Here is a 24,899-nt window from a genome sequence, read left to right on the forward strand (position 1 = left end):
TCCAACTCCAAGTCCTAGTCAGCCTTGATCCTCGCTGCTGATTTATATTCTCCCAATCTTTGCTGCTCTCTCTCAGGTTCTCTCCCTTAGTGACTCCCAGCCCAGGTAATGGTAAGGCCTCAAGCCTCAGCTGAGATTTATGCCATCCCATTCCGCATTGCTCTCTTACAGGATCGTCGCTGTGCCTGGAAGACAATGGAAAAGAGAAGGATTAGACAGAGCAGAGGCTGTTATAGTGATTGACGGAGATGTATAGGATGGAACAGGTACTCTGTGGAGCTAGGCAGACCTGCAGCAAATAAATAAGTTTACTGGAAGATACAGAGAGAGTTACAGACACTGAGGAAGACAAAGGAAATAGAGAGATGGTGGCTTGTTCAGGATGGAGCTTAGTAGCGTCAAAAGGGCCTTTTTCTGAGCTGCTTACAGAGATGTGTAGACTTCAACAAGTACAAATTGACAGTCAACAAATGAGGAGGTGCAGAGAATGGGAGCATTACAAATAGTGGGACTTTAGGGATTGGAAGTCCTGAGGCGGATAAGGAAGATGAAAAGTGCCAATTAAGCACATTCAACCAATTTCAATTAAAGAGATTTAGGGAGGGAACCTGTGCTGTCATTGATTACAGTTATATGGAGAGTTACAGAAACTAAAGAGTTGACAAATTTACAAAGGGAGAGATTTTAGGTGATCAGAAGTTAAAACAGAATAAAGAAACTTTAGAGCTCTCTCGCACAGATGGGAATGGAGAAGGTGAGATATTCTGAGGAACTGCAAGAGTTATAAGTGGGGGAGGATGTCAGATATAAAAGGGAGAGCTGCATTGTCTGTGTGCAGTTCGAGACATGAGGAGTGTTGTAGCGCCTGCTGGAGGCTACATGGATAACAACAGTTCAAACGGCTGGTGCAGTCACTCAAGAAGGGAGGGTTGTAGGGACTGGAGATTACACAGATGGGGTGAAATTGGAGATGCAGGAGTTTATGGAGAAAGGGAGGATTGCAGGGACTGGAGATTACATGGATTGGGGTGGTAGTTGGAGCTGCAGGAATTAATGGAAGATTGTTGGTGCTGCGAATTACATTAACACGGACAATAGTTGGAGCTGCAGGAGAGAGTGAGATAGGGAGGGTTGAAGGGGCTGGATCAGTTCACACAGCCATGGAAAATTGTGGGGATTGGATGAGCCAGAGATGCTGAGGGTTGTAGGGCTGCAGGCATTCAGAGAGTTAGCGACGGCTGTGAAGGCAGGTTTGCAGCATTCCCATCAGTTACACAGAGATGTGGAGTGCTGTTCTGGAGGAGGTTACAGAAATCAACAGGGTTGCAGTTACTGGAAGATAGTACAAAGATTGTTAGCTGTCGTATTTAAGGAGGTTACAGCGACAGGATGCATTGAGGAGTTGGAGCCTGCTACAGGTGGTAAACATGCTACAAGTGATCAATATCCTTATATCGATCAGGGGGATTGGAAGCTCTGAAGATAAAGAATGAGAATTGCAGTAACTGAAGAATATCACAGAGATGGGCAGTAACATATGAGTTAGAAGAGTTATAATATGAGATGAGCTGTATTCAATGGAGTCAGGAAAGATACAGGGAGATCTGAAGGGACTACAGGTGACCAAAAGGATAGTGAGGCTTCTCAGTGTAGGATTGGGGCAGTTTACGCAGACAGGGAGTATTTTATGGAATGGCGTTATTTACAGAGATTATGAAGCTGTATAGAATTGAGGAAGGAACTTGGAAGGCTGTAGTTAATGAAGACATTTTTTGATGTCGGACGCTGCGGTTCTGGAAGTTGTATGGACCGGAAAGCTGGACAATCTGTCAGAGTTTACAGAGACAGGAACAGCAATAGATCCTGGAGACACTAACACAGATAGGGAGTATTGCACACACTGGAGGAGGTGTCTGCTTTCGGGATGGTTGTAGGGGAGGGTAACATTGACACAGATGGGGGTAAGAGCTGGAGAATGTTATGGAGATGATTAGATTGGTGGGGGGACTGGAGGAGCTGACATTGACAGGGCGGATGACAGCGACAGGAGAATATTACATGGATAGTAAGTGTTGTAGAAACTGAGCAGGAGAGTCACAAGCATTGGAGTTGGTTCCACAGATCGGGGCGTTGCATGGACCTGAGAGGATTAGGCAGATCGGGAGGATTGTAGGATGTCCACATTTTCAGAGTGTTTCAGGACTGGAAAAGGTTACACACTTAAGGAGGGATGTTGGAGCTGTGGGAGTTCACAGAGACTCGGAGGTTTGAAGGGTTTGGAGCTGTTTATGGATAGAGGGATATATTTAGGGACAGTAATATTATACGCAAAGTGAGAGATTAGATTAGGTGCCATACATCATGGGAACAGGCACTTCAGTCCAACAATTCCACACCAACTCTCCAAAGAGTAACTCACCCAGACACATTTCTCTCTGACAATGCATCTAACATTATTGGCAATTTAGAATGGCCAATTGACCTGTCCTGCACATCTTTGGACTATGGGAGGAAACTGGAGCACCCGTAGGGAACCCATGCAGACACAGGGAGAATGTGAAAACTCTACTCAGACAGTCACCAAACGCTGGAATCGAACCAGGGTCTCTGGTAGTGTGAGGCACCATTGCTCACCACTGAGCCACCGTGCTGCCCCAAATTGCAGAACTACACAAAGAGAGAGTGTTTGAGGTGCTGGGAGGACTGTAGGGAATTAAGGAGCAAACAAAGATGTGGAGTGCAATTGTGGCTTGAAAAGTGTCTGGAGGTGTTAATACAGATAAGGATGTCGTTAGTAATGGGAGAAGCTTACTGTATCATGTGGTGCTATAGGCCAGGAGGCAGGAGTGTTATATGGCTTGCAGAAGATATCAATGATATCATGTTTTCTTGGGGCTTGAGGAAGGTACACAGGTGTGTACTTTGGTACAGGCTGAAGGAATTTACAGAGACGGGGCACTGTAAGTATTGTGCATGACGACAGAAATAGGTATTATTGTACTGAGTGCCGGATGTGATTAATGAGATTGGGCATGTTATCGACACTGGAGCAATTTACACATAGGGAGAGTCGTCAGCATTTCAGTAGGTTTGAAATATACAGCAGGAATGTGGGAGGAGTGGAGGTTATAGCAACAGTATTTTTTTTAATTACAAGCAATCAAGACACTGGCGCAAATGAGTTGGCCTGAAAGGCATGTCTCCTTGCTGTAGACTCTATCACACGACAAGAGTCAGTGTGAGGGTGGAATATAGAACAGAAAGATCCCAGGTTTGAATACGATCTCCTTGGGGGAGGCCTACTTTCCCCTCTGTTGTACGGATCCTCACGAAGATAGCACAAGTCTGGGTTGATAACTTTCAATTTCCTGTATTCACATAGGATGGCTCAGTACAGCAGAGATGAAAGTAAACAAGTGGGTGGGGTATGAGCCTGGGACCATCAAGCTCCGTATTCATGCTTCAAGACTGTACCTATGTCATGTCTCCCGGACCAAACTTCGATCCCTTAAATGCACTCTGCTCTGTTCACTGTGAGTGATCTTACCTCACTGCAGGATTTACTGAAGGCTCCAGATCTCACTTACCATCTCTCTGTCTGACCAACTGTCTTCAATGTGGTGATGACCAAAGCAGTAATTGGGAATTCTGCTGAGTCAGGAGCATCCTGAGTCCCTACAGGAGACAGAGAAACAGACAGAATGGGTACTAGACTGTTATACAAGGAGAATGGCACTGCGTCCCACAGAGATCTGGAAAATCCCAGTCTCCATCCCTGGCCTGTCCTGCTGCGTCTCTCTGGAGTGGAGAATTCTGTTGGCTCAGGATCTGGAGTAGCTGCAAAAGGTGCAGTCACCTGAATCAGTTAAACATAGAACATAGAACACAGACAAATACAGCACAGTACAGTCCCTTCGGCCCTCGATGTTTCGCCGACCGAAGCCTACCTAACCTACACTAGCCCAATAACCTCCATATGCTTGTCCAATGCCCGCTTAAATGACCATAAAGAGGGAGAGTCAGTGTTTGGTCAGTGTTTCTTTGAATAACGCATTGTACAAATAGCAGGGATATTTGTATCATTGTCCTTCGTATTTCCACTGGGCGTAGGTAGCTGAGGGGTGACCTTATAAAGATTTATAAAACCATGAGGCGAACAGGTAAGTTTATTGGCCAATATCTTTACCCCAGGGCAGTAGAGTCCATAACTAGATGGGTTTGAACTGCAGAATGAAAGGTGGTTAGCAATTATGGAAAGTGTGAAAATAGGTGAGTCCCCCGGGCCGGATTGGATTTATCCTCGGATTCCCTGGGAAGCCAGGAAGGAGATCACAGAATCTTTGGCTTAGATCTTTATGCCGTCATTGTCTACAGAGAGAGCGTCAGAAGGCTACTGGATAGCAAATGTTGTCCCCTTGTCCAAGAAGGGAAGTAGAGCTGTGAGCTCTTCTTCAACTCTGGGTAAAGTGTTGGAAAGGCTTGTAAGGGATATGATTGATAATCATCTGGAGATGAATAACTTGATGAGGTATAGTCAACACGGTTTTGTGAAGGGTAGGCCATGCCTCACTAACCTTATTGAGTTATTTAAAAAGGCGGATGAGAGGAAAGCAGATGATGTCGTGTATATGGATTACAGTAAGGCATGTGTTAAGGTTCCTCACGGTAAGCTATTGCATACAGTGCGGGTGCATGGGATCGAGGGTGATTTAGCAGTTTGGATCAGAAATTAGCTCGCTGAAAGAAGACAGAGAATAGTGTTTCATGGGAAATACCCGTCCTGGAGTTCAGTTACTAGTTAGTTAAGCCCGAATCTGTTTTGGGTTTAATGTTGCTTGTCATTTATGGAAATGATGTGGATGAGGGCATTAAAGGATGGGTTAGTAAATTTGCGGATGACACGAAGGTCAGTAAAGTTGGAGATAATGATGAAGGATGCTGTCGGGTACAGAGAGTCAGAGATAAGCTGCAGAGCTGGACTGAGAGTTCACAAATGGACTTTAATGTGTAAAGTATGAAGTTATTCATTCTGAAATGAATAACAGGAAGACAGAGTACTAGGCTAGGAGTAAGTTTCTTTGTATTGTAGATGAACAGATAGATCTCTGTGTTCAAGTACGTAGATCGTTGAAAGTTGCCACCCAGGCTGATAGGGTTGTTAAGGAGGCATTAAGTGTGTGAGCTTTTATTGGTAGAGGGATTGAATTTCGGAACCGTCAGATCATGCTGCAGCTGGACAAAACTCTGGTGCGGCCACATTTGGAGTGTTGTGAACAGTTTAGGTCACCACATTACAGGAAGGATGTGGAAGCTTTGCAAAGGGTTCAGAGAAGATATACTAGGATGTCATCTGGTATGGATGGAATGTCTTATAAGAAAGGCTGAGGAAATTGAAGCTGTTTTCGTTCAAGAGAAGACGTTTTCATGCCTAATAATTGAGACAAATAAGGTATTGAGAGGGTTAGATGGGTAGGGCAATGAGAACTTTTCCCTCGGATGGCGATGCCGAGCACGAGGGGAGATAGATTTAAATTGGTGGGTGATAGATATAGGACAGATGCTAGAGATAGTTTCTTTACTCAGAGTAGTAGGGGCATGGACTCGCCAAGTTCAAGGGCATTTAAATGGTCATTGGGCAGAATTGGAATAGTGTTGGTTAGATGGGCTTTAGATATGTTCCACAGGTTAGTGCATCATCGAGGGCCGAATGGCCTGTACTGCACTGTCATGTTCTATGTTCTGGAGGGCATGAATATGAGGTGAGAGAGGAAAGACTTAAAAGGGAGTGGAGGCGAATACTGTTTAGACAGAGGATGGTGCAGGGATGGAATGAGCTTCCAGGAGAAATGGTAGAGAAAAATACAATGACAACATGTAAAAGACACTTAGGCAGGTACATGGAGAGGAGAAGGTTTGAAGGGATATGGGTCAAATGCAGCGAAACGCGACTTTTTCAAGGACTCTGACCAGCATGGACTGGTTGCATTGAAGGAACCATTTCTGTGCTCCATGACTCTGTCTCCAGTTATTGGTGGAGGAGACTACTGAGATAAGACATGTTGAAGACACTGAAGCAAGTTACAGACAGAGGGATGACAGACTGGAAAGTGGTAAATTTCAAACATGTCGAGGGACTATAAGAAATGGAGGAGGTTACAGCGATAATACTTGTAGGAATTAAAAAAAATATTGAAGAAACTGGCCCACAAGACATGCCGTAGATACAGTGTTGCGGAGCAGTAAGTCTTAGTATTTGGTAGTAAGTCTGTACTGTTCTCCCCATCCAGCACTGTATCTGTGTCAGGTCTTGTTAGCCGATGTATGGAGCCCTCGCATTGCTCTCTGCTCTGTGCACTGTGAGTGATATCACCAGACTGCTGGAAGATGTCAGGTTCACACAATAGTGTCGGAAGAACGGGTTTAACATGATGATGCACTGGTATAACTGGTCAGGGATGCATGTATCCAAAACCTCAGCTAATTCAGTGGAGGTGGGTTTGTATCCCACCATCAGAAATGGTGGAATTTGAAATCAATAATTTTAAAAATAGTAATTATCGTTTCATAAATAGGTATGAAACCCTTGCTGATATACAGAAAACCTAAACATTTGTCCTTGAGAGAAAGACATCTGCCCATCCACACGCAAAGTGATTGCCTCTCAATTACCCTCTGAAATGGCCGAGCAAGTTATTCAGCTCAAGGGCAGCTATGGCTGGGCAGGAAAGGCTAGTCAGCCAGAAACACCCACATCACATACATGATTTAATAAATAATCCATTTGGAACGTCCCACTGGAAATATACTGGGACTAGTGTCGTGGCCAATCATGTTAGTAGGTTTATGGACAGGGCTTTAAACTGACAGAGAGGATGCAGGGACAGGGTTCAGGTGAAAGGAGCTTTCCAAATCAAAATAGAAAAGGTGAAGCATCGGAACAGTATGGGGATGTGGCTGAAGGCAAGCAGAAAGGAACAGGATGGGACAGAGTTTAACAAAAACTGTACATCAGCAAATCAGTTTGTGATATGAGATTGTGGGAAAGAGGAAATCATGTTTTTTTTGGAATGGACAAAGTCTCTGCAACAAGGTAGATGGATTTGTGACACAGATGAAAGGTATTTAGGCACCAGGGAGACATGGTTACAGGGCGAACAAAAGGTGGAACATAAATCTTCAATGGTTCACAACACTGCGGAAATTCAGGCAAAATGGACAACGTGAACAATAAAAGATAACAAAGGTAACACAGAGGAAGTATTTGGCCTCAGATCATGAAGTAGAGTCAGTCTGAATGTAAATTCTGCCTACGACTTGCCAAGGACACAAGCAGCAGAACAGTTTTCGGCCACCGAACAGCATTTCATTGCTCACCACTGCATTAAGCAGGAATTCATTGGAATTTTTAACAAAGATATTGTGATAATTTTGAGATATTTCAATATTCGCATAATCTGGGACAGTCACACTGACAAGAGTGATACTGGAAGAGGAGTTCAGAGAATTTTTTCAATTTCTTTGAATAACACATTGTGCAGCTGGCTGGGAATGTAACTATCTCAGAGCGACCGTTGTGTGATGAACCTTAGTGCATGAGTACTGTCACCTGGAGAGATCCTCTGGGAAATTGTGATAAAGTGCAGTTTAAAGAAATATAAAGTTTTCAAATAAATCACAGAAAATACAAGCTACAACTAGAAAGAAAAATCGCCGATTACATGAGTTTGAGAGGAGAACTGACCAAGGTAAACAGGCTAAACAGACTGAAACATATGTTTGTAAATGAACAGTGGAAAACCTTTGAAGGAAGGATATTCCGTTGAAACAGACAAAACCTCAGAAAGAATTTCCCACACGGCCCTCACTCAGGACAAAATGGATCAAATTAGATTATCAGGCTTAGAAGATCACCTAAAGTTTTTAAAAGCCTGAAGTGAGAGTGTGTTTTATGAGTAAGTTTTATGGGGATTGCAAATGGTCTGCAAGCAGGAGGAGGGCAGTGGGAAGGGGAATCATTGTCAGGGTTTATTGACACTATAGGAACAGGGAGAGGTGAAGGTTGTGGAGGTGTTGAGAGTATTACAGAGAGTGGTCAGGGCCTGAAGGGTGTTACAAAGCCAGGACGGATTGCTGCAGCTGGAGGTGTTTGCAGAGGTAGGGAGGGACATATGTATATTCATTTATTCATTCATGCGATGTGGGTGTCACTGATTGGACCAACATTCTTTGTCCCCACTGATATTCACCGAGAGGGCAGCTCAGAGTCAGCCACATTGCTGTTGGTCTTGAGTCACATGTAAGCCAGAGCAGGTTAGAGTGTCAGATGTCCTTCCCTAAAGGATGTAAGTGAACCAGATGCATTCATCCGACTGATCAACAATGCTTTTATGGTGACCCCACCAATGTCTTGTACAGCCAAACCTGACATCCCAACTGCTATTACCAATGCTGTGCCCAATGAAGGTAACCATCCCAAATAGATGCTTTAACCAGTCTGTCTACCTGTGACACCACATTCAAAGAACTGTATACCTCCATCCCTGGGTATCTGATTGACAACACTACCCCGGGCCCGAAAATTAACTGTACAAGTCCCACTCTGTTTTGTTTCACCAAAATGGAACACTTCACATTTATCTAATTAAACTCCATCTGCTATTCTTCAGCCCACTGTCCCAGCAGTACTGTTCATCCTGTTGGATCACAGATAACCTTCTTCACTGTCCACTTTACCACCAATTTCAGTGTTACTCCAAAAACTTACTGACCAGGAAACCAATATTCCATTCCTGACCATTTATCCAAATGATATAGATGCATCCAGTTAGAAAAACAACATGTCTCCCATCACCCTCTGTCTCTTACCATCAAGCCAATTTTGGATCCAGTTCACTAGCTCCTCCTTAATGCCATATCCTTTTACATTGATGTGAGCTTATTACTCAGTTTACTATACGGAACATACGGAACAGTACAGCACAAGACACTTCGGCCAGGATGTCATGCCAACTTTTTTATCCGACTGTAAGATCAAACTAACTACGTACCCTTCATTTTACGATCATACATGTGCCTATCCAAGAGTCTATTAAATGTACCTAATGTATCTAACTTTACTCCCACTGCTGGCAGTGCATTCCACCCACCCGCCACTTTCTGTGTAAAAAGCCTACCTCTGACATGTCCCCTTAACCATTCTTCAATCGCCTTCATATTATGCCACCACATAATAAATATTTATGCCAACCATAAAATAAGTCTCGCACTATTCACTGTCTACGTCTCACACTATCTTGTTCACCGCGACCAAGTCACCCCTCACCCTTCTTCACACCAATGAGAAAAGCCTTAGCTCCTTCAACCTTTCTTCATAAGACATGCCCTCCAGTCCAGGCAACAACCTGGTAAACCTCCTTTTTAACCTCTCTAAAGCTTCCAGATCCTTCCGGTAATGAGGGGACCAGAACTGAACACAATATTCCAAGTGGGATCTAACCAGGGCTCTGAAGAGCTGCAGCATACTCTCATGGCTTTAAAACTCAATAGCCCAGCTGATGAAAATCAACACAACAGATTCCTCCTTATCAACCCTATCAGCCTGGGTGGCAACTTTGAGGGATCTATGTGTATGGAACCCAAGATTCCTCTGTCCCTCCACATTGCCAAGTCTCCCGCCTTAACCCTTTAATATAAAATCAAGTTCGACATTCCGAAATGAATCACTTCACACGTTTCCAGGTTGAACTCCATATGTCACTTCTCAGCCCAGCTCCGCATTCTGCCAATGCCCTGTTACAACCCACAACAGCCCTCCACACTATCCACCACTCCACCAACCTTCATGACAGTGGCAAACTTACGAACCCACTCTTCCACTCACACATCCAAGTCATTTATAAAAATCACAAAGAGCAGAGTTCCCAGAACTGATCGCTGGAGAACACCACTGGTCACCAAGCTCCAGGCTGAATGCTTTCCATCTTTCAACCCCTTCTGTTTTCTGTGAGGCACGAATTCTGTATCCAGACAGGCAGGTTTCCCGGTAACCCATGCCTCCGTAATTTCTGAATGAGCCATAAACGTGTTGTATCACATTCTCCAGGGATTCAATAATATTTGTGAGGCATGACCTGCCCCTTACAAAGCAATGCTGACGATCTCTCATCAAACTATGAATCACAATTCCTGTCTCTCAGAGTCCTCCCCAATAATCTGCACACCACAGACATAAGACTGATAGGTCTGTAATCCCAAAGATTATCCCCATTTCCTTTCCTGAACAAGGGAATAACATTTTCCTGCCTCCAATCATCTGGTATGTCTCCAGTGGACTGCAAGGGGGAAAAGGTCATTGCGAAAGGCGCAACAATCTCTTCCCTCGCTTCCTGTAGTAACTTTGGACATATCCCTTTGGGTGCAGCAGATTTATCTATTCTTATGTTTTACAAAATTCTCAGCACATCCTCCTTCTTAACATCAACCTGTAAACATGTATCGTTCCTTTTCATGCTGTCCTCACAAATGTCAACGTAGTACATACTGAGGCATATTATCAATTAAGTACCTCCCCTACCTCCTGTGACTCCAGACACAAGCTCCCTCCACTGTCCCTTATCAGCCGTACCCTTACTCTGGCCATGCGCTTTTTCCACATGTCAGTGGAGAATGCCTTACGGTTTTCCTTAATCCTTCCCAAAAATGCTTTTTCATGCCCCCTTCGAGGTGTCCTCAGTCCATTCTTCAGTTCCTTCCTTGTGACTTCAGAGAATCCCCACAGGAGGGAAACAGGCCATTTGGCCCAACACCTCGAAAGAGTTTCCCAACCAGACCCATTCCCCCAACATATTACTCTACATTTTCCCTGACTAAAATGCCAAACCTACACATCCTTGAACACTCTGGGTAATTTAGTACAGCTGAGTCACCTAAACTGCACATCTTTGGGCTGTCGGTGGAAAGCGAAACACCGGGAGGAAACATACCCAGACGATGGGAGAATATGCAATCTCCATATACAGTCGCCGGGTGCTGCAATTAAAATCAGGTCCCTGGTGCTATGAGGCAACAGTATTAACCACGGAGACACCGTGCTGCCCCATGTATTCCTCTAGACGTCTATTTGATTCTTGCTTCCTCAGTCTTAAGTCAGCTTTCTTCTTCCTCTTGAGTAGACGTTCTACGTCCATTAGAACCTTGTCAAATGCTTTGCTGAAGTCCATGTGGACAACATTGACTGCTCTGCCTTCTATCTCTTGGCAATCTCCTCATTCCTGATGAAGGGCTCCGGCCTGAAATGTCGATTTTCCTGCTCCTCGGATGCTGCCTGACCGGCTGTTCTTTTCCGGCAAGAGTTAACCCGGTGTGTGAAACACTGTTATCCACTCACAATGTCATGCTGACTATCTTGTATCAGCCCTTCCCCTTCCGAATTTACTTAGCTCCTTTCTCTCAGAAGTTCCTCCAACAACTTAGCCATCACTGGGCTGTAATTACCTGGCTTTTCCCTGTAGCCTGAAGTGATGGAATAGCATTAGCCGCCCTCCAGTCTTCCGACACCTCACTGTATCTGTTGATAATGTAAATACCTCTGTTAGGGACACTGCAATCTCTTCCTTAGCTTCCCACAGTGTTCCAGGATCTACCTAATGAGCTACTGAGGATTGATCGACCGACATTTGTTTTAAGATTCCAGCGCTTTCTCTTTTCTGTTGAGGATTCTTTCCAAGACATCGATATTTATTTCCCCAAGTTCCTGAGCTTCCTTGTCTTTCTCCACAGTAAATTCTGACAACACTATTTTGTCTAATATCTCACCCATCTCCTCTGGTTCCACACATAGGTGACTTCATTGATCTTTATCGGGCCCTATTCTCTCCCAGGTTCCTCTTTAGCCCTTCTTGAAACTTGTGCAAAGTCTTCTGAAAATGCAAATAATCCGTTCCCTCCGGGCCACCACACATCTCTGACACCCTTATCTACTCTGCCATTTATATTCATACCAACAAATAAAATCCAACAGGCTCAATAACAAATTCTCTTTTTTAAAATGAATTTCTAAGGGTCCAGTTATTGTTTATTCTCATATCCTGTCTAACACATTTCAGCTCCCGACTTACTATCAGGCTAACACTATTTGGTTTCAGACTGCCAGCAGAATGGGTTGTGGGAGTTCTTGCTTATCAAGATAGAAGAGGTAGCTTACAAGGTCATCAGGTAATAGAGAAGGCAAATCAAATACTGGCATTTATTACAAAGGGAATGGCGTCAAAAAAGAGGGAGATCTAGAGTAAGGTACAATCAGACAACACCTGGAATATTATGAAGATTCTGAGTGCCCGAAGGAACGAAATTGTCACATTGGAGGCAGGCCAGAGAAGGGTCACTCGGCTGATCCTGCAAATGGAGAGATTTTCTAATGAGAAGAGGTGGAGTCGACTGAGGTTGAACCCATTGACATTCAGAAAACATGAGAGAGAAGTTGAATGAAACATTCAAGATTCTGGGACGCTTTGACAGGTTAGATGCTGGGAAGTTAGAAAACAGAAAAAGTACAGCACAGGCTGTATAGGTCCTTCGTCCCACCATGGCTGCGCTGCCAATGATGCTATTCTAAACTAGTCCCATCTACCTGCACATGGTCCATATCCCTCTATTCTCTGTCTGTTCATGTTTCTGTTGAAAATCCACTTCAATGCTTTGCTCATATTGCTGCTTCTCCGACCTCCCTCAGTAACTTCCACTCTCTACGTTAGAAAAACGTGCCTCACACATCTCTTATAAACTTCCTCTTTCTCACCTTAAATCTATTATTTGAAACTTACACATTGGAAAAGAGATTCCGACTATCCACATGATATGCCCCTATCCTAATTTTATTTTCCTGTATCTGGTCGCCTGTCAGCTTCTGATACTCTCACAAAACAATCCAACTTTGTTTAATTTCCTCTTATATCTAACACCCCCTTCAAAAACCTAACAAGGGCAATGTGCTGATAAACCCCTTTTGCACCCTCTCCAAAGCCTCCACATCCTTCCTATTGTGTGGAAATAAGAAATGCACACTGCACTCCACATCTGGCTAAACAAACGTTTTATACATTTACAACATCAGATGTAAACCACTATACTCAACGTTGTGACCGATGAAGGCCAGTGTTCCATTTTCTTTCCTTCCCATCTGAAACACTTCTGTCGCCATTTTCAGGGAGTTACTTACTTGTACCAAGATCCTTCTGTATATCAATGTCCCGCAGGACACTAACTTTAATCTGAATTTGACATGACCTCAGACTTTTCCAGCTTAAACTCTATTTGTCATTTCTCTGCACATCTTTCCAACTGATCTGTAACATCATGCAACTTTTGCTCATGAACTCAAACTCCATCAATTTTCATGTCATGTGCAATGATTATCTCTGTCACTTCCTTTTGTTTCAATGGTGTGAGAATCTGTCACCAGAGGGCATAAAACACCAGCAAGGGCTCACCCATTTAAGATGGAGATGAGGACGAATGTCTTCATTCAGAGGGTAGAGACTCTGTGGGAATTCCTGACTGCAGGGGGCTGTCGAGGTTTGGTCATTAAGAATATTTACAACAGACTTGGTCAGATTTTAATTAATCAGGGAAGTGGAAAAGGCAGGTAATTAGAGTGGAGAATCATTAGATCAACCATGATATGACTGAAAGATAGAGCATACTCAATGGGCCAAATGGCTTAATTCCGCTCCTCCATCACATGGTCTGAACTCAAATTCAAAATGTCCTGCATAACATTATGGGGCTTGGCTCACAAAACACCTTTATAATGGGATTTTATTTGATGAATAGGTAGATATTTATTATTACATAGCCCTTGATCTACAAAATACAATTTTGTTGATGGATCCTTGATGTGATGCAATAGAAAAACATCTCGTATACAATCCAGGTTTCCATCCATTACAGCCCTGATACTCATTAGTTATCCAGTCGGGATGGAGACTACTGTCACACACATTTACTGTACTGTCTTTGTTACAAGTACTTTCAGTATCCCGACTATAATCATATTGAGATTACCATCACTGTTTGGTTCCTATGAAAGAATTCCTGCTAAGGGCTGCTACTGCTTGGTTATTCTAAGCTCCACTCAAATAAGATTCCAAATCTTGATCTTCACTTCCACATGAATATCGCATTACTGAGTTCACCTCATCCTTTCTTCACAACTTGTTGGCTTTTTGCCTAGCCTGCCTCGATCCCACAAAACCCTTCAGTATTCACTTACCTGCGATGCCCATTCTGCAGCAATATCTCCGGAATGACAGTTCGATCATATCTGTTCCTTTATGGTAAATGCAGGGAGTCGTTCCTCAGTAGTGGGGAGTTGAACAGAAGGATAGAGGTTACAGAGACAAGGAGGCTTACAGGGGATCGAGGATGTTCGAGTTAAACAGAGTTACATCTGGTTAAGTACGTCAGTGGGACAAAGGGGTTTGTGGATAGGAGGAATTTACAGAGAGAGAGGGAACTGGGTTAGATTCTGGGATAGGGATAGGGATGGATATAGGTTAGAGGCAGGCAGACTGATAGGCACAGACAGAGGGTCAGAGAGGCATAGGCATAGAGTCAGTATGGAAACAGACCCTTCAGTCCAACCCATCCATGATGAATAGATAGCCCAACCCAATCTCGTCCGACCTGCCAGCACCTGGCCCATATCCCTCCAAACGCCTCCAATTCATATACCCATTCAAATGCCTCTTAAATGTTGCAATTTTACCACCTTCCACCACTTCCACTGGCAACTCATTCCATACACGTACCACCCTCTTTGTGAAAAAATTGTCCCTTAGGTCTCTGTTATATCTTTCCCCTCTCAACCTAAACCTATGCTCTCTAGTTCTGGAATCCCCGAGGCCAGGGAAAAGACTTTGTCTTTTTACCCTGTCCATGCCCCTTATAATTTTGTAAACATCTATAAGGTCACCCCTCAACCTCCAACGCTCAAACCTGTTCAGCCTCTCCCAACATCTCAAATACTCCAACCCTGGAAACATCCTTGTAAATCTTTTCTGAATCTTTCAAGTTTCACAACATTTTTCCGATAGGAAGGTGACCAGAATTGCACGCAATATTCCAACAGTTGCCTAACCAATGTTCTGCACACAACATGACCTCCCAACGTTTGTACTCAATACTCTGACCAATAAACAAAAGCATACCAAACGCCTTCTTCACTATCCTATCTAACTGTGACTCCACTTTCAAGGTGCAATGAACCTGCACCCCAAGGTCTCTTTGTTCAGCAATTCCGCCTAGGACCTTACCATTAAGTTTATAAGTCATGCTAAGATTTGCTTTCCACAGAAGTGAGTCTCACTTCTGTTGTGGGCAAAGTCTTAGAGAGAATTGTAAGGGATAGGATTTATGAACATCTGGATAGGAATAATGTGATCAAGGATAGTCAGCATGGTTTTGTGAAGGGCAGGTCGTGCCTCACAAACCTTATTGAATTCTTTGAGAAGGTGACCAAGGAAGTGGACGAGGGTAAAGCAGTAGATGTGGTGTATATGGATTTTAGCACGGCGTTCGATAAGGTACCCATGGCAGTCTAATGCAAAAATTACGGAGGTATGGCATTGAGGGTGCATTAGAGGTTTGGATTAGGAATTGGCTGGCTGGAAGGAGACAGAGGGTAGTAGTTGATGGTATAGGTTCATCTTGGAACGCAGTTACTAGCGTTGTTCCACAAGGATCTGTTTTGGGACCATTGCTGTTTGTCATTTTTATAAATGACCTGGAGGAGGGGTTTGAAGGCTGGGTGAGCAATTTTGCAGATGACACGAAAGTCGGTGGAGCTGTGGACAGCGAAGAAGGATGTGGCAGGTTACAGCGCGATATAGAGAAGTTGCAGAGCTGGGCAGTAAGGTGGCAAGTGGAATTCAATGTAGCTAAGTGTGAAGTCATTCACTTTGGTAGGAGTAACAAGAAGATGGATTACTGGGCTAATGGTAGACTACTTGGTAGTGTGGATGAGCAGAGGGATCTTGGTGTCCATGTACACAGATCTTTGAACGTTGCCACCCAGGTAAATAGTGCTGTGAAGAAGGCATATGGTGTACTGGGCTTTATTGGTAGAGGAATTGAGTTACGGAGTTCTGCGGTCATGTTGCAGTTGTCTAAGACTCTGGTGCGGCCTCATCTGGAGTATTGTGTGCAGTTTTGGTCGCCATGCTATAGGAAGGATGTGAAGGCATTGGAACGAGTGCAGAGGAGGTTTACCAAGATGTTGCCTGGCATGGTAGGAAGATCGTATGAGGAAAGGCTGAGGCACTTGGGACTTTTCTCATTGGAGAAAAGAAGGTTTAGGGGAGATTTGATAGAGGTGTACAAGATGATTATGGGTTTAGATAGGGTTGCCAGGGAGAACCATTTTCCACGTATGGAGTCAGCTGTTACTAGGGGACACAGCTTTAAATTAAGAGGTGGTCGGTATAGGACAGATGTTAGTGGTAGATCTTTTACTCAGCGGGTTGTAAGTTCATGGAATGCCCTGCCAGTAGCAGTGGTGGACTCTCTCTCTTTATGGTCATTTAAGCGGGCATTGGACAAGCATATGGAGGTTATTGGGCTAGTGTAGGTTAGGAAGGCTTCGGTCGGCGCAACATCGAGGGCCGAAGGGCCTGTATTGCGCTGTATTTTTCTCTGTTCTATGTTCTATGTTCTAAATTGCAGCATCTCACACTTATCTGAATTAAACTCCATTTGCCAATTCTCAGCCCACTGGCCCATCTGAACAAGATTCTGTTGTAATCTGAGATTTTGGTATCATCTACAAACTTACTAACTGTACTTCTGATGCTTGCATCCAAATCATTTAGTGTACAAAATCCCATGCAAGGACTGCAATGCACACTACATAGGACAAACAGGAAGACAGCTAACGATCCGTATCCATGAACACCAACTAGCCACGAAACGACACGACCATCTATCCTTAGTAGTCACACACGCAGATGACAAGCAACATGAATTCGACTGGGACAAAACTACCATTATAGGGCAAGCCAAACAGAGAACAGCCAGGGAATTCCTAGAGGCATGGCACTCATCCACAGACTCTATCAACAAACACATCGACCTGGACCTAATATACCGGCCACTACAGCGGACAGCTGGAACTGACAACCGGAAGCGGCAGAGCTAGGCCACTATAAATGCCGGAGGAAACAACACAGAAGCGCTTCACAGGAGGCTCCCAAGCACTGAGGATGTCACCTAGACAGGGGACGAAACGTTTGCAAGACAAATTCTCAGCTCGGCGAACACAACCACTACAACTTACTAACTGTACTTCTGATGCTTGCATCCAAATCATTTATGCAAATGACAAAACGTAGAGAACCCAGTACTGATACTTGTGGCACTCCACTGGTCATAGGCCTCCAGACTGAAAAACTACCCTCCAGTACCACCCTTTGCTTTCTACCTTTCAGCAAGCTCTGTATCCAGTGGCTAGTTCTCCCTGTATTCCATGAGATCTAACCTTGCTCATCAATCTGCCACGGGGAACCTTGGCGAACGCCTTACTGAAATCTATGTAGATCACATCAACCGCTCTGCCCTCATGAATCCTCTTTGTTACTCCCTCAAAAAACTCAATCAAGTTTGTGAGACATGATTTCCCACGCATAAAGCCATGTTGACTACCCCGTCTCAGTCCTTGTCTTTCCAAATACATTTAGAACCTGTTCCTCAGAATTCCTTCCAACAACTGATGTCAGGCTTACTGGTATATAGTTGTCTGGGAGTTTCAGCGTGTTTCAGGGAGAAGAGTATTGTATATACTAACAGAAATATGGAAGATTGTAGTGACTGAAGACGTTTAAAGATGTAAGCGGACTACTAGGCTCTGGAGGTGACGTAAACAGTAAAACAATGGACAATGCCAGGTTGCTGGTTTGGAGACAGTTACACAGATGGGGGCGATTGCCCAAACTGATAGAGGTTTCGTTGGTCGGGAGTGTTGGTGGGGTTGGTGGGGGGGGGGGGGGGGTTGTTGAGAGTGAAGTTTACATTGATTATGTTCGAAGAAATGGAGAAGGATAAGGAGATTACATTTTTTTTCACAGCTAAGGAAGGATTGTAGGAGCTGGAGAAGTTTGCACACATAGGGAAAGACGAAGAGGTTAAAGACAAATAGTTTGACATGAAGGGTGGCGTTGGTAGGAGGAGTTTATAGGGATAAACAGCACTGTCAGGGTTAACAGCAATGAAGGAATTTAGTATCTACTGGAAAAAGGTAGGGATTAGGGTGTTAGGGATTGGAGAACCTGACAGAGACAGAGAGCATTGTGTGGATGAGAGGAGATTCCAAACAGAGAGAGGATTATTGGGACTGGAGGATATTACAGAGATCCCTAATACAGCATGGGGTAGGATCGATTCCTGGGACCTCTGTGCTGTCTCAGTGAGTACCAGTACAGCAGAAGTGAGAGCAGGACACTCACAAGATGATGGGAATTAAGCCTAGAATGTTGATGTTCCTTGCCCAGCACTGTGTCTATGTCTTGTCTTCCGGGTCTGAATACAGAAGGCCACTAACTCCCCCCTGTGCTGTTTATTTTGAGTGATCTTACAGGCTGCAGGATTGACAGAAGACTCCAGATCTCACTCTTCATATCTGTCTGGTTGACCAATTGTCTTAAATTTGGCAATGGACGAGAATTAGGAATTCGGCTAAGTCAGGAACATCCTGATTACATACAGGAGAGAGAGAAACAGACAGAATATGAAATTAGACTGAGGCACTGAAGATGACTCAAGTCGAATAGCCCTGAGTCCAACAGAGGCCTGGAAAATCTCAGTCTTCATCTTTGGCCTGTGCTGCTGCGTCTCCCTAGAGTGGAGAATTCTGTTGGCTCAGAATCTCAGACCGGCTACAGGAGTGAGAGGCGTTAACAGAGGCAGCAATTAGACCCACACAGTGAGGCATACCACATGGAGAGATACTGAGTGATATCACCAGAGTGTAGCAGGTTTAACAGGTTTTCAGAATCAAACAATGGTGTCAGAAGAAGTGGGTCTGATACAATGGGAAGTGCTACCAGTTCTCAGTGAGAAGTCAGCTATTTTACTGCGATGGTCCAGAGGTCGAATCAGTGCGCTGTCCAATCATATGTACAGGATTATGCAGAGTGCTTTAAACTGACACACATGTGGAGATACAGGGCTCTGCTGGAAGAAAATCCCAATTCCATGGGGAAAGTTTAAAATACTGAAACATGGGGACGTGGCTGAGGAGAACTAGAAAGAAACAGGATGTGAGTTTAATTAAAACTGTACATCACAAATATGTTTGTGACAGTAAATTGTGATAAAAAAATAAATTACTGTTTCTAAATTTGGATGAAAGAAGTATTTGCAATATGGGATATGCACATGTGACTTATGATTTCTATCTAATCACCATCAAGGAGACATGGTCACAGGTTGAACAAGAAGGTTGGGCATTAATATTCACAGCTAGATAACATTGTGGAAAGTCAGACAGAATGGGAAGAAGGATGGGGATCTCTCATCGTTACGGATAACAATGGGATGATCAAGAAAATATGTGGGCTTAGATTATCAATCATTCGTAGACCATGTTCTGGGTAATAAGAGTCAGAACACAGAAGTGGAAGAGCAGTGTTAAGGCTTCTTTACAGCATTACATTGTGAGACACTGTATTAACAGGGAATTATTTGAATTTGTAACAATTTCATTGGGATAACAGTTATGGGATTCAACTTCCCTCTCTCATCATCGCATTGGTGATGGGTCACAGAGGAGGCTGACTATCTCCCACGCTCAGGGGGAATCTGTAGGTGGCTGTACAGACGAATGTGGCCTTCAACAGACTGTGTTACACTTGGGGCAGAAGGTGGCCATGTGAAGGGGGTGGGTGCGGCTTTGGGCTGACAGCGCGCTCCTTGTGCTGTTTTCTCCTGGATTCCCCACAGTAAATCCTAACAATTTTATTTCAGATCTCCCCCATCAACTGTGATTCTACATAAACGGCCTCATTGACCTTTCAGGGGCTCTTTTTTTTCCCTCCCTAAACTTTAGCCCCTGTTGAAACTTGTCAAAATGCCCCTGAAATTTTAAATATCCCTGACCACCAACAGCCTCCCACACCCCTATCTATTCTGCCACTTATGCTCATACCAAAATATAGAATACAACAGATTTAAAAATATTCTGCTTCTATAAAACCATATTTCTCCCATTGTTTCTCAGCGTCCGGTTATCTTTTAGTGTCGTATCTGTTATAATACAGTCAGTCAATTTCCCGACTTACTGTCTGGCTAACACTGTTTGGTTTCAGGCTGACTGCACAAAGGATTTTGGGCGGCATTTTCAGCACAACATCGTGAGCCCTTTCCTGTGCTATATCGTTCCACATTCTATGTATCTCTTTTAAAATTATGCATCAAGGAAGGATCTGGAGCAAGATAAAACTAGGGCCTCTCAGGAATGAAAGAGAAATGAAAGGGTTTGTCGGGAAGGCGGATTGGTAAGAACAGGGAAGGGAATATAGTGTGTAAAAGGGAGCATGAAGAATAAAAGCAAGCAGGAGCATAGGGAGTCTGAATGATGTTTGCGAGGGAGGCCACATAAACGAGTGGAATAAATTAACAGCACATAGCTTGGGGACATGCAGTGATGAAACCCTTATTTGAACATGACTGGAAGGAATAACAATAAACTATCACATCGGATTAAAATCCACATTATTAAAGGTGGCGCAGGTTGGATAATGGAAAAGAGATTGTCATCGAGGGCAGGGATGAAACAGAGCAAGAGATGGACATGGATTCAGATCCACAGTAAAGGGATCACACCAGGGCCTGACCAATGAACCACAGCAAAGCAAGTTCAGTCTAGAATTATAGATGAATGCTCAATAATATTCACCTCTGAAACAATTTCATCGTCCTTAAATGTAAACTCTCCGGCTGGACCTTGTAGCTGAGAAGATAGGACAGAACTGGAATCAGAGAAACACTTCAGTTTTCATTACTTCCATTTCTCTGCAAAATGAGAAGACAAAAGACACATGTTGAGACACATTCAGAATAAATTATTTCTCTTGGTTTGAGTGGTAAAGATCCACCTGTTAAAGCAGTTTTGAAAATCGGCCACCATCAACTCAGGACAGGAATTTTCAAAATGATTTGAGAGATCTCGTACTTTAATGACAAGGTTATGTTGTAGAGACGATTGAGAGATTTGATAGATGCATCCCACTTTAAGATATTTTTCTAACCGCCAATTTTGTTTTTCCAAAGATTATTTGGAAAACAAAAGGTTGGAATACAGAGAGAAAAAAATGTTATTCACAAACAGAATCAATCTTCTGTCATCGCTGAATTCAATGGCGGATGTAGCTACCCAGCATGCCGCGCGATGATGGAAGCGACCTAAACTCGCGACAGGCGAGGGCAGCACATTGGCAGTCATACTTTATCTCCGTTGGAAATGGGGAGAGACGCGCTTTTCCAAACGGTAAGGCTGCAGGAGCTGGAGAGCGTTTGTAAACCCTTTCAGCGAGAAGCGAGCACCTTAAAAAATAACGCGGTTAAATGTATCGCAGTTCCGAGGAGAACAACCGCCATCTTGGCCGGGGATGTGCACGCATGCGCATACTGTCCATTACGGAACAGTGCCGGCGGGTCCTAAGGGTGAGGAGAAAGTGTGGACTGCAGATGCTGGAGATCAGAGCTGAAAATGTGTTGCTGGAAAACCGCAGCAGGTCCGGCAGCATCCAAGGAACAGTAGAATCGACGTTTGCTGAAGAAGGGCTTATGCCCGAAACGTCCATTCTCCTATTCCTTGGATGCTGCCTGACCTGCTGCGCATTTCCAGCAACACATTTTCAGCTCGGGTCCTAAGGGTGACTCATGCAGATGCTGAAAATCTGAGAGTCAATCAGACAATGCTGGAGGACGTCGGCAGGTCTGGCAAGAGATGTGGACGCAGATACAGAATGAACCATTACAGTACTGTGTGCATCTTCTTCAGAACCCATTTCTCGGGTGATGCAGTGTCCTGGGCGATAGCTTTATCACAGCTTCACCCTCAGGTGATCTTTGAAACAAACAGCAGTCGACCTGAATCTCTGGATTTTTCTTCAGGTGACATTTTTAACCAACCTGTTCAGACGTGTCATGTCCCACTTGTGAAACAGGTGGGGGCTTGAGAATCCAGGCCTTCTTAGTAAGAGGGGAGATCATCAGGGTCGATTCTTTGGCCCAACCATCTTCAGCTCCTTTGCCAATCACTTTCCCTTCAGTAGTAGGAATGTTGGTTGACGATTCGACAACATTCAGCATCATTTTCAAATGCACAGATACTATGTAGCGCATATCAATATGTTCAGGTTGTAAGTTTGCTTTCTGAGCTGGTAGGCTTGTTCACATTGAGAATAATCTTACAACCTGAACCTCAACTTAAGCTAAAAATGCTCTCAAACATCGCATACTCACACGTAGAAAGACCTGGACAGCATATAAAATCTGCACAAGTGACAAGTAATAGCAGTATCGCATCCGTGCCTGCCAGAGACCATCTTCAACAAGAGAAACTCTGAGTATTACTTGTTGACATTCAACAGCAATACCATTGTTGAATCCTTCATGAGCAGCATTCCGGGGTGTAATATTGATGAGAAACTGAACAGGACTGACCATATAACTGTCGATGCAGGATCATGGCAGTGGAAAATAGTCTTGCCGTGCTAAACTCACCTCCTGACTCCACATCTTATAAGATGAAAAGTCAGGTGTGGTACGGAATCCTCTCCACTTGCCTGGTTGAATGCTGCTCCAGCAATGCAAGAAGCAGCACAGTGGTACAGTGGTTAACACTGCTGCGTCATAGTGCCAGAGACCCAGTTTCAATTCCTGTCTCTGGTGACTCGCTGTGTGGAGTTTGCACATTCTCCCTGGGTTTCCTCCGGGTGCTCCAGTTTCCTCCCACAATCTAAAAATGTGTAGGACAGGTGAATTGGCCATGCTAAATTGACCGTAGTGATAGGGGAATTGGTCTGAGTGAGTTGTGCTTTGGCGTGTCGGTGTGGGCTTGTTGGGCCGAAGGGCCTGTTTCCACACTGTAATCAATCTGAGCTTGTCAAGATGCGGGACAAAACAGCAATTTTGGTTGTCAACAACCTTCACCATTGCCTTTCGTCACCATTGATGTCCAGTAGTAGCAAAGGGTATCATCTCTTGTGTAACATCGTTCTGTGTAGGGGGCTGTGCTATCCACCAGTTGGCGAGGAACATTCTGCAATAGGTTTGCACCTCAGGGCACACAATGTCTCAGGTTCCTTTTTGCATTTGATGGTGATTTTTGCATCTTTTGAGATGGACCATTTGTTTGTGAGGAGGTTTCGAATAGAGAAAGGATGTCTTTCTGAAATTGGATTTGTTTGATTTGGGCTTTTACACTGTATGGACCGCGATAATATTTGAAAATCATTTCACAGAGAAATAGTTTGAAAGAACTGAAGATCAGTGAGACAAATCAAACATGATAAAAAGATCCAACAGAGCCACTAAATTCATTTGGACATAAAGGTAACATGATTATCTGGTATGCCAGTGTGCAAAGCGTTCCAACAACATTGTGTGTGGTCAAGCACAAACACAGACACACAGACACACACACACACACACACACACACACACAGACAGACACACACACACACACACTCATACGAGTGTGAGTGTTCCAGTGAACTGACTGCAGAAATTATTTAACATTATCCAGATAACAATCTAAAACAAATCACAGACAGAGAAGCCATAAGTATGTTGTGTTTATGGGAAAGGATTCACCAGATCATCCAACTTGGAGATATGTGAGGAGATCAGCACCATGGAAATGTCAGGATTGTGAGAAGGATTGCAAATTCCCAGACCAGCTGGAGACTCCTCGACACAAATATTCCGGGGAGAGATCGTTCACATTCTCATTGCGTGGGAGAATATTTATTTTGTCATCCAGCTTCATGTCACACCAGTGGCTTTACACTGACAAGAGACCTTTCCCCTGATTGTGGGGGAAAAAATTAAGATCTGTAAAGGTCTTAAATTCAATGGTCTTTATTTAACATCACCATGTTCACATAGATGATCAGTCATTCAGCTGTTCCATGTGTGGGAAGGTATTCACTTGGGGATCCAAGTGAATTCTTGATAAGAGACTCAAGCATTTTCCCCACTACAGACGTTAAGCTGACTGATCTATACTTCCCCATCTTTTGTTTACCTTCTTTTTTAAACAGTGGAGCCAAATTTACTGTATTCCAATCAGCAGGAACTGCCCCGGAGTCCAGCAAATTGGGACAATTACTGACAATGCACCCGTTCTATACCCCACTGTCTCTTTTAGCACCCTGGGATGCATTACACCAGGACAGGAGACTTGTCTGTCCTTAGCTCCATGACCCTGCCCAACACAAGCGTCCCGTAATAATGTTTGTTTACAGGTCCTCACCGACTCCATCACTTTGTCAATCACTGGCATGTTATTTGTGCCTTCCACTGTGAAGACCGATACAAAATACCTGTTCAGTGCCTCAGCCATTTTATCACATCCCATAACTAAATTGTCCTTCTCATCCTCTGAAGGACCAACATTTACCTTAGCCACTCTTTTTCATTTAAAGTTTTCATAGAAACTTCTGCTATCTGTCTTTAAATTCTGTGAGACATCTTTTCTCTCCTGTTCTTTCTTACGGTTCTTTATCGCTCTTCTTGTGGCTTTCTTTTGACCTTTAAAGCTTTCCCAATCTTCTGCTGTTTTTGACCACTTTGCCTCATTGTTCACTGTGATCGCTTCCCTTATTTCCTGATTTGGAGATGCC

The sequence above is a fragment of the Chiloscyllium punctatum genome, chromosome 28 (genome assembly GCF_047496795.1).
Source record: "Chiloscyllium punctatum isolate Juve2018m chromosome 28, sChiPun1.3, whole genome shotgun sequence".
NCBI classification, from domain to species: Eukaryota; Metazoa; Chordata; class Chondrichthyes; order Orectolobiformes; family Hemiscylliidae; genus Chiloscyllium; species Chiloscyllium punctatum.